Below are 12,152 nucleotides of genomic sequence, written 5' to 3' on the forward strand. Positions count from 1 at the left end.
TTAGCAAGCTTCAGATCTCTGCATGACAATGCCTTTTGGTTTCTGGCATTAATGATTTTTTCTCTTGATTAGAGGCGAGGGTAGTATATTGGGTAACTGGGTATCACATAAGTAATCAGTTAACAAACCCAAGTGAGCTAAAACCAAGAGATTAGATTGTCAAGTGTTTAAAAGATGGATTGCTTTCGTTAAAAATACCTCACAAGGCCTCTTTACAGTGTTGAAAAGCAAGGATGTTACTTTTAGGACGAAGGTGCTTCCAACTCAAGCCATAGCATTTCAATGTCCTCATATGCATGAAGAGTGGATGCATTTTAATTTGGGTGCTGGACAAGAATATTAGAAGGACCATGGACTGCCAAAAGGACAAGAAAGGAGTGTGGTCTGAGGCCTCCTTCGAGGCAAGGGTAGCAAGACTTCAATGCACAGAATTTGGGTATGTTCTCAGGAGCGATGCATCCCTGCAGAAAGACAACATGCTTGGTAAAGGGAAGGGACAGTGAGAGAGAGTCAGGCCCTCTGTGAGATGCATTGGCACAGTGGCTCTGAAAATGGGCTTCAGCATAGGAACAATTGTCAAGATGGTGCAGGACTGGGCAATGTTTCATTCTATTGAGCATATTGTTGTTATTGGGCAGAGCCAACTCAATAGCACCTAGCAACAATAACAGAGAGTCACAGGACCCTTCCCTAACCTTTTTAATTTCTTTTTTGTTTTCTGGGGCAGACTGTTACGGATGCTTCTTTTAACCTATCTGCTCAAAAGGGACCTAGGTCAGTAGGCTTAGATAAAGGCTCCCAAAGATTTTCTAAGACGGCAGTTGGATTCTCTTGAAGGCCTTGGTCAATGATTATGAGTTGATTTCTATTGAGAATATTTCATTCCTTTTAAAGGACACAAGAGCAATTGATCCCTGGAGCAAGTCCCTTCTGTTGAAGCATAAGCTCAGTGGGGCGATGTATGTGTTGTTGCTTTTGGCCCCGACAAATGTGTGCATGCACCTCAGTGCCATACACTATGGCTTTCGCCTGAATACTCTTCCTCTCAGAGAAGGTTCAAGCTTCTTGAAATGTCAGATTGATGTGTTTTCAAGAGATGTCAAATGTCACAGCTCTTTCCCTGTTCCATAAGGAATGTGCTGGGGTCATCTAACACCCTAATTTATCTTTATTAGTTATTAAGTCCTGAATCATGAATGGAACTGGGCTTCTGACTGTAGTATCTGGACCTGTGATTTTTTCTTATAGGGAAACATTGATGGTACCTGGCCTTGGGCAGTGTCTGAAGAGCCCTCTGTATCCCCAGTTTGCTTTCACTAGGATTTATTAAGCTGTTAATCATGAGAATTCAGCTCTGGAGCCAAAGGATTAATTGATTTCTGGGATCTTATGTGTGAACACTTGGACTTTAACACCTATAATCTCAAATTCTGGCTTATTTTTTCCCAAGATCAGAAAGAAGGTACGGTCTATTTCACATGTTATGCACAATTCAGAAGCATCTCACAGTGCCAAAAAGCCTTTACATAAGGGACCTCTAATTGCCTTACTTTTGCAAACTGCAAACAAGTTTAGATGTAAGACTTATTAATCAGAATTTGAACCACCATTTCAGGCCAAATTTCCCCACTGTCACTGAGACCAAGCTGTGTCACAAAAGAATGCCTGCTTGTTTTCCTTCCTTCCTTCCTTCCTTCCTTCCTTCCTTCCTTCGTTCCTTCCTTCCTTCCTTCCTCCCTCCCTCTCTCCCTCCCTCCTTTCTTCCTCCCTCCCTCCATTCCTTCCTTTCTTCCTTCTTTCCTTCCACCTCTGAGAATCAAACTTGTCTTACTTCTTAAGAATGCACCCCACAGGTGTGTCCACTGCTATTGAAATTTGATTTATCATCTGAAAGACAAAGATTTGGGGGTGTCCCATTTCATTGCCTATGTTATATCCTGTTTGGAGGCAACTCTTCTTTACCTGGGCTTCCAGAATTAACTAGTCTTACAGGGTATCCCATGCGCCCCTTCAACCATTTTCCTTTGTGCCTTCATCTCTACACCTGGGGAAACATTTAAACATTTTCTTTTTATTCCCGTTAATATTTTCATGCTGAACTCCTAAGAGTGCACTGTGCACTCCTGAGTTGGTTCCTTCAATCCTCTTTGGCAGATTATGAAAGTGTTCAGCTCCAACTGACTGTGGAATTCTATGAAGGTACAGGAATTAAAAGCAGGACATCACAGAGAGAAGATACTCCCTGTACTTCTTGCACGGCATCTGGGATTTATAAAAATTGACAACCTAGTAAAGATGAACATTTAGTTTTCAGAAAATCCTCCGAAGACTCACAAAGTAAAACTGCCTTGTGTTGCTCTGTCCTCAAGCTAGAGGTGGTGGTGGTGGGGGGGGGGGGGATTTTCCTCTTCCTCCGGACTGGCACACCAAATACGTTTACAGGAGTTAGGTTCCTGTCTTTCCCACGAGAAAGAGATACTCTGGTCAGACGTAGTAGCGACAGCAGAGGATATTTCAAACCTCCAGAGGGCAGTCCTGCCATCATTCAAAAGCTATGGTTGAACAAAAACGCTTGGCGTGTACAAGTGCAGGATGGATGGATGGATGTAAAGACTCCTGGGCATGAGAGATTCTGGGACCCCAAGCATACTCCGTTCTAACTAGAGGGCATCAGCGTCACGGGCTTCTGTGGACTGTCGTCTAAAAGATGGTACTGGTCCTCCTCAGTCTCTGAGGCACTATCTTTCAAAAACACCTTCCAAATTTTGTTAAGAGAGAGAAGTGCTGGCTGGTCGATTGTCTCTGACTTCTCACACCATTCAATCAAACAAAGGGACCACTCTTGCCTCTGTCCATGCACTGCTAGAAGTTTATACTTTATCTCCCCTCCTCAGCTTCAGTAACATATAGTTAGCTTGAGCTGAGACTAATATTCCTTCTTCCTTTCTCAAAAAACTATGTACTGAAAGATGTACCAAACCTTGTTTCCAGAAGTAACTTAGCTATGCTTTTCATTAATTCCCTTTTCTGCCCGTGTCTGACTCTCAGAGGTTGCGTGATTTGAATGCATATTTTAAATTGAATTACAATAAGAAGTGCAATTAATAATGGAGGATTAATATTTCACTTGTCTTGTGATTTTCATCTTAAAAAATGAAAACTAAATTTTAGTCAATAAGAATTCATGCTCCATGAAAATTAGAAGAAAAATTATTTCTAGCTGACAGTTGTAAAACTCTTCCTTAAATTACAGCATTTTTCTACTTATTGACAAAATTAGCTATATTATTGTAGAGATAATTTTTCCCAATCTTCCAATATCTAATTTCCTCCATTCTAAATAAGTGGCAAAAAGAGCTAAATTTAAAAAACATAGACTCTCAATTGCCAACAGAAACCAGGGTTAATATAAAGCACCAAATTTCCAAACTATTTGGGCTGAAAATAAATGCTCTGTTAAACCGCACCATCTTTGTTTTTATATTTGGGACAAACTAGCTGGCATTTACATCAATGGATGTCTTTATGATATTTTTTCTAATAAGATATTTATTTCAATAGATTAGTGGCACTTTCATCCTCCAATAGCTACACATAACTCTTTGTCCAAAGTATTTGTAAATTGTCTTCTTTGGTGTAGCCTGTTGGTGGGAGAGCATCAGAATCATTCCACCAAACACTCCTTGAAAACATGCCACCAGTGACTCTCTCCCAAAAAGTCATTTCCAGGATTATTTGCAGCTGAGAGTGACTAGTCCCCGGACTTCGCAATTGCCTTTTACTTTTTCTCATAAGTATCCACTACTCTCTCACCTCAGTGAGGGTACCATGATAGTACCACGTGTTAGGCATTGCACTACTAACTACAAGGTGAACAGTTCAAACATATACGTAGCTCTGCAGGAGAGAGATGAGTATTGGTAAAGGGTTACATTCTCATAAACCTTTGTAGAATCATTATGAATCCAAAGTGTTTATTAGCTGTGACTTTAGGTTATATATGATCGAAAGTATTGAGATCTTATGTACTAACCCCAAGGCTTACAGTTTAACATTAGCAACAATTATAATGAGCACCCCGTAATCATGAAAACATCTTCAAACCTTATAGTTTTCTGTTTCAAAACGTCCACCGATTTTCTGCATTTCAGAAATACTAAGAAATGGTTGCAATGTTACCCTCACACACAACCACAAAAAAATTGGAATGATAGTCTGTAATCATTTCAGATTCTAATATCCAGGGAAAGACAATTCAGAGGTATGCATTGGAGGCCGTTCTTTGGCGACCCCACCTCCTCCAGCAAGATTCACCCAGTTATGATAAAAAATGGTTCATATGGTAAAATACAGTTCATAATATGGTAGTCACTGTCTTTCCTTCTTCTTCTGTCTCTGTATTCATGTTTGCTTGCATCCACAAATCCCACTGCCCCCAGTAGCTACCTGTACCCAAATTCCTTTGTCTAGCTTTGCTTTCAGAAAAACACAAATACAGTTATCATGGTATTTTATACTTTTATTCATTATAATGGTTAAATTGTCAATAAATAAGTACAGAACACGAATGACTTGCTGTAAAAACTAAACTTAGAATTTTCAAATTAAAATATATTTATCATTTGGAAAAAGTAGTCATAATTTTTGAAGAATGAATTAAATGATAAAATTTCTCTCAGATTTTTGCTTTTTTGTGATATATGATTATTTAGTTGGTAGGAGTCAGAATGAACTTGTTGGCAGCAAGAAAATACTTTTGCGTGCAATTGAATGCAACTTACAATAATTAGATATCATTAATGTGCATCTGTTAATGTATGTCGTGTGAATCCTTTTAAATTCAATTTCATCTCAAAATCACAAATTCCCCAATGTCACATGACCTTTTATTTGAATCCTTCTTAAATACACATCATTTTATTTTGTGGTTTTCAGTCACACAACTATGGACTATACACTAAAGGGCAAATTGCCAACAGTCATAGTAGGAATTGCTGTATTTTAATCGACAAATGTTTAACTAAGAGTTCATATGAACTCTTTTAAGCATGGGTGAATATATAGAAAGAAACTGCTCTGTATGAAGTTTTAAGCTTCTATATTAGTAAAAGATAGTAAATGGACCAAGGCATTTTTACTCTCTTAAATTTGACCTAGAGACAAAAAAGTAATATAGATATTAAGATAGAATACAGATAATATATTCAATTATCGCTATGAGCTCAATTAGCTAGACTAACATTAAGTGCTACTGAAAATGTTCTCAGGGCATTAGGCTGTTTAAATGCCTTTTATTGCCAATTTAAGATCAAGTGGCCTCCTAAATGTAGACAGTCTTTAATTCTCTATCTTTATTCTATTTTATTTCACCCCTATTTTAATTTTTTGTTTGCTTATTTTAATACCTTTCTTTTTGATGAGGCATGTAATGAGAATTGGTGTGCAATAGAAAAGGTTTAACAGCAGGCTAATTAATTATAGTTATCAAAGTAATACATTAAGAAATAAAATTTTATTTTAGAAAACATGCACAATGTTGACCAACCCTGGTCTGCGCCATATGAGATTGAGTTTGTGGTACAGTTTTAGTGAGCGAAGGAAAGCTTTGAAATTTACAATTTTCAAGATGCTCTCCATCTGTATGTTGTGTACAGATTTCATGCACAGTTGAAAGCTTCTTTCCATACTTTGCCAGAATCTAAACGCATAGAGGCACAGCTGAAGCAAATCGATTGAGGACTATGGCTCTCGCTCAGTAAGTCATCCAAGATATAGGGCTTCCCCCTGGTCAATCTGAAGAAATCCAGCCCATGGGTCTCACCCATCACTAACTTCTTGCAGAGTTCCCAATCTGAATAATATGAGACAAACAGAGGATTCAGAAGACAGGCTATACAGAATCAGGTGACACCACGCAGATCCTAGCAAAGCAATGCCAGTCACGAAGAAATATGACATCTCACGTACATTCATTTCAAAGACCGTCATGGAGAACAACTGACGACTGGTGAGCGAGAGACGGAGCGTTTTTATGTGGAAATGCTGGGCTACATAAGCACTTTGACACCATGGCTTCTTATGAGAGATGCTGAATAACCCCGCTTTCTAGTTGTTAAAGATCTTTATAGAGCCTCATTTCATAGGCACATGCAGTGACTTCATCACTACATACTAAATACATAGAGTTACTATGCTTTTTACATGTAATGGTGTACCCACTATGGGCTTTAGGTTGTGGAGTAATATGTCAGCATACTCTGACCAAAACTGATCATTCCTCTCTACATACATCTTAGTCCTCAGTTTACTTATGAGATACAGAGTCCTTTTCCAAGATAATAGATATAGGTCTTTCCTTTAACATTTTTGTTACCAAAATAGATTTTGATGATTATCTCCTCTTACTCTTCTGTGTATCTTAATTTTATTATTTTTCATGCTTTTAAATTTTTTTAATTTATCACCAGTACAACACACCCACACACACAGAAACTAATTAATTAAATTTAACTCACAAGACAGCACATTGGTTGTGTACAAGCTTTCAGAAAATATGATTTTAGATATTGAACAGATATAGTAATATATTTCCTTCTTTTTAAAGTGAGGCTAATGGCTTTGAATGCTTAGAACTATCAATTGTGTGTGTGTCATAATGTGGGTAAATATCCCTACTTGAAGTTACCTTACAAACGGTAAGTTATTTACTTCAGTGTTTGAAATTTTCTGAGAAATAAAAAATTTCAAGCACTAAATTATTTTTTAACAATTTCATTGACATATAATTCACATATCATACAACTCAAGAGTTGACTCCTGATCCATCTTGATTAACCCTGAGAGTCACAATGCCTGGGAATCTACTGCATGGCAGTGAACTTGAGGGCTGTAGCTTTCCTTTCCTACAGAAGAGACTGGAAGTCCCTCTCCCAGCAAAACAAGCAGCGCTCTAACTCTTCTTAAGTTCCTGCATTTACGCATCATATAAAAGGGGTGCACTATGCAATACCAAAGAGTTGATTACACTTGATAATGACCTTGCTGAACAGAGAGGGACTGCCTCTGTGGGATGCTGGGACTGCTTGTGAGAGTAGAAAACCTCATCTTTCTGCTGAGGAGTGGCTGCAGGATGCCAACTTTAAAATATGTCATGAATCAAGTCCTTTATCTATCCAATTAGTAATAAAACACTGCAAAGCAAGGCAACAGATTAAATAATAAATCAGCTCTGTTAAGAAATGCATAATTTATTTACACAGCAAAGATAAACACCTATAGAAAATACTGATGATAATAATGTAAGTAATTTTAAAATGAAAAAAATATGTTAGAGGCCCAGTGTTTTCGGTAAAAATTATTTCAATGAAAACATTATACCTAGGCATGGAGAATTCAGTCTGTGGTCTCACCCGACGTTTCTTTTAGGCAGAGCGCCATGTTCTCCATACACACTTTTCCTATTTCCCACATCCCTTTTTTTGACTAGGCAATGATTTCAACTTACATACCACATGCCTCGCCCCCTCTTATCAGCATCTCCTTTTATTAGAGTATATTTTCCTTCAACACCTCCCAAACCTCCAACCTGTTTATCCCTTCCCATTCCACCTGATAACCACCATCATCTATTTATTTGGTATGAGGACCTCGATCTTGATTTTAAAAAATAATTACAATAGTGATCTCATACAACAATTTTCTTTTTGTAATTGAGGAACTTCACTCCCACAATGTCCTCCATTATTTCCATTTCTACACCTACAAATAGTTTTTCTTTTTGCTATGCAAATATAATTCTAAGTTTATTTTAGAATTTTATGTTCTTGTCTTAAGCTTATTTGATTTATTAGTATATATTTCAGATTTATCTATATTGACACTACTTGATATTATTTTTTTCTTTCTCTTATTATGCAGTGTTCCATAGGAAGAATATTCAAAAATGAATTTATATGACCCACTGCTTTAGGATGTTTGGAGTGACTCTAGTTTAAGGCAATTATTAATAAAGGTGCTTTCCATGTGTACCTTTGCATGTGCTTTGCATGTGCATATATACCATTTCTGACTTTCCTGCTCTTCGATAGAGTGGAGAATCCAACTTAGCACTAGCCCAAGGTTGAGTGCCCCAAAGCAGAGGTCAGATATACCTCTATTGTCTATCTTTTAAAAATCCTATTGTGGCTATTACATGCCATCTAGTTATTTCTGACTCATAGTGAAGTTATGTACAATAGAATGAAACACTGTCTGGTCCATGCCATCCTCACATTTGTTGTTAAGTCTATCCATGAAGTGACTGTGTCAACCATCTTTTGGAAGGTCTTCCTCTTTCTAGCTGCCCCTCGACTTTACCAAGAATAATATCCTTCTTCAGGCAATGATCTCTTCAGATAACAAGTCAAAAATAAACTAGATAAAAATCATACCATCCTTGACTCTAAGGAACATTCTGACTGTACTTCTTCTAAGACATGTTTGCCCTTTCATCAATCCATTACATTTCAATATTCAATGCCAGCATCATAATATAAATGCATCAAATCTTCTTAGCTCTTTCATATCCCATGGCTAACGTTCACGAAAATATGAGATGATTGAAAATACTATAGTTTGTAGCAGGTGCATCTTAGTCTCAAAAGTAACATCCTTGCTCTCAACACTTTAAAAATGTTCTGTGCAGCACATTTGCCCAATGCAGTGCATCCTGTGATCTCTCTTGACTGCGGCATCCATGGGCACCAATATAGTTCCAGGTAAGATGGAGTCCTCGGCACCTTGAATCTTTTCTGTGTTGATGATGATGTCTCCTTTTGTCCAGTTGTGCAGATTTTGTTTTCATTATATTGAGTTGTGATCTATAGTGAAGATGGCAGTCCTGCCTCATGGTCTCAGCATCATGCAACCTTTTGTGCCACTTCAGGCATGGATCTGCCACAGGCTTCCCTAGTGGTGCTTCTTTTCTGATGATTGGTGAATTCCTTCCTTTGCTCTTTCTTAGATGGCTCACTATACTCACCAGACAGGTAAATTGACCGATTCCTGACTTAGAGTCCTCAACACCCTATTTACCTGCCCCAAGTCAATCACTGAATGGGAATTAGAAAGACTACGAAAATCTTCATCAAGGTCTTCATGTTTTCCTCACTTTCAGGAAGCAAAGTTTTATCATCTACATATCGCAGGTTAATAAAGCTTCCTCCAAACCTGGTGCCACATTCTTCATAGAATCCCACTTCACTGATGATTTTTTGTACATGCTAAGTAATGAAGAAATCAATGGTCTTGCAAAATTCTATTATACAATCTCTGACTTTTCCTTTCACCAAGACCATATTTTCCAATGATGCTTCCTTCTTCTTTGTTCCCAACTTTTGCATTCCAGTCACCAAGAACTGACCTTGCATCTTGATTGCATGTTTGAAAATTTCAGACTGAAGATGTTAGGAGATTTTTCAACATCTTTATCACTTGTTTTGGTGATTGGTACATACATTTGAATAATAGTTGTATTGATTTAATTTCCCTGAATGCAGATATTCATAATTATAGCACAGATAGAATTGTACTTCAATGAATTCCTCTTGATTGTTTGTTTTCCAGCATGGTAAACCACATTATTTTCTGATTCACAATTGCCAATACCAGTCCATTATAGCTCACTAATGCCTAGAATGTTGATTTTTTAAGCATTCCATTTCATTTTTTACAGCTACCAATTTTCCTACATTCATACTTTGTACAAGCTCTATTATGATTAATATTTTATGCTTGCATCTGCTTCTTCTTATTTTGAGTCATGCTACATCAGTAAATGAAGGTCTCGGGGACTTTACTCCCATGGATTTACTCTATCAATGTCATTAAGGTGAAGTCTACTTAATGACAGCCTATTTGTGATGGCGTATTTTGAGTGCCTTCAGACCTGAGGAGCTTATATCCTGGTACTATCTGACACTGCTGTGCATTTTTTTTCATGAGGTTTTCAGTATCTGACAATGTTTTAATTCTGTCCATAAAATTTTCAGTTGCTAATGACTCAGAAGTGGATAGTTCATTCATTCTTTGTAGTCTGTTCTTAGTCTGGAGACTCCACTGAAACTTGTGCTCTTTGTGATAGCATTTTAAGTATTAGTCACAGAGTTGCAGCATTACAGCAACAAAGCAACACATCACACCAGCGCAATACATCACACCACTGTATGACAAATTGACTGACAAATATCTTGATACTGTTGACTCTCAAGGCACTCTACTTCCTTGTTAAGTTTGATAATTCACTGAACTGGCTACACAGAACTCAGGAATAATATTTTGATTAAGAGGTTTATCAGGCAATGTACTATATCAGTCAAAGGATAGAGCATTGTATCCACAGCAATGCCTTTTCTTAGCCAGTAGCCAGTCTTTCTGGGTTCCTCAGCCTCCCAGTCATGTGGCTGGTCCCTTGGCTTCTCCCTTGTTTTTGTGCTTAGAAGCCATACCTTTGCCTCAAGAGCTCAGCACTGCTTCTTTGCTCTGCCTCATGTCTCAGCATCATGCAACCACGTGTGCCACTTTAGGCATGGATCTGCCACAGGCTTCCCTAATGGTTCTTCTTTTCTGATGATTGATGAATTCCTTCTTTATCTCTTTCTGAGATGGCTCACTGTACTCACAATACAGGTAAATTGACCGATCCCTAATTTAGAGTCCTCTACAGCTTATTTACATGTCCCAAGTCAATCAATGAATGGGAATTAGAAAGCCGAAAAATGCAAGATCGATACAAAACAACTTCATTCCACCACAGGAACATGTGCTGAAATGACATTGAATCATGTTTATCTAGACATATATGCAACTTTAACAGATGCTGCAAAATAGCTGTCCAAAGTGTTTGTAATATTAATCCTATCCACACCCATGAATGAGAATTCAAGGGTATAAATGAAATGTGGTATCTTTGTGTAGTAATTGGGAGCAGAAAATGTAAATTATAAAACTACTAACATTATGAATTATGAATTTTGGTTAATAAATTATCAACAGACTTATTAAATTTGACTTTATACTTGTACAATATGTCAATAAAATGTCACACTTGCACCTTATCTTTAAATCTAAAATATCCAAAAGAAAATAACAATTTATCTTTTAAAAAGAGATAATTATTATAGGAGAATATAACACCAGAGAAGATATGTATATGTACTATTCCCTAATAAACCGGAGTGTTTGTTTGGGTGTGTTAACAACCATTTGCAAAATCCAGGTCTATCATTGCTCCAGTAATATAAGCCATCTTGTTGGTATAGATTATTTATAGTGAGATTTATAAATCATGAATGCTGCGAAACACAACCACGGAATATATTTGTTGAATAAATAAGAGATGTGAACTAAAGAATAAATCAATACAACTTGGAAGTATAATTTTGAAAACAATAGCTTGAGGTTAACATTTTTTACTTAATATATTTTATATTCACTGTATTGTGCTTTTTTATGTAAATATTGAATTATTCACCACTGTGGCTAGTTTGAATTTTATATTTATAACCTAAAGCAATCTTGACTTTATTATGCAACAGAATTGATCATTTTTATACTTACTAATATTTTATGGCTTCTTATAGAATTACTGAAAATATGATATTTAGATTTTATTTAATTGAATAATATAGACAAATACATCTATCATCGACATTAAACTTTTCTGTTATATTAAAGCTGAAAAAAGGAAATTGAATATCTATTGTTTTTTATTTAAAGGTTATATTTTCTATTTTATGCAAGTTACTTTAAATATATGCTTAAGGATTGTTTTTGCTTTAACATACAGTAAAAATCCTATGGATAAAACTGGCTAAAATGTTTTCATTAAAAATTGGGGAGATGCTTGCATATTTGACATAGAAATATCATTAATAAATTGATGGAAAAATTTATTCAATTTGGTACAGAGATTGAAAGATACATTATTTATAATAATTAAGAAAAGTTGAAATAAGACTACAGGGTTAACCAAAAAAGACATGGGTGTTTTTTTAAAAGCTATGTAATTGGTTTAGTTTAGTTTTGTTTTTTTACCAATCAAACTTATCACCTTCAAAGTATTCTCGATTACACTTAATACATTTGTCAAATCTGCAATTCCATTCTTGAATATG

Source organism: Tenrec ecaudatus, chromosome 11 (assembly GCF_050624435.1).
Source record: "Tenrec ecaudatus isolate mTenEca1 chromosome 11, mTenEca1.hap1, whole genome shotgun sequence".
In the NCBI taxonomy this organism is placed as follows: Eukaryota; Metazoa; Chordata; class Mammalia; order Afrosoricida; family Tenrecidae; genus Tenrec; species Tenrec ecaudatus.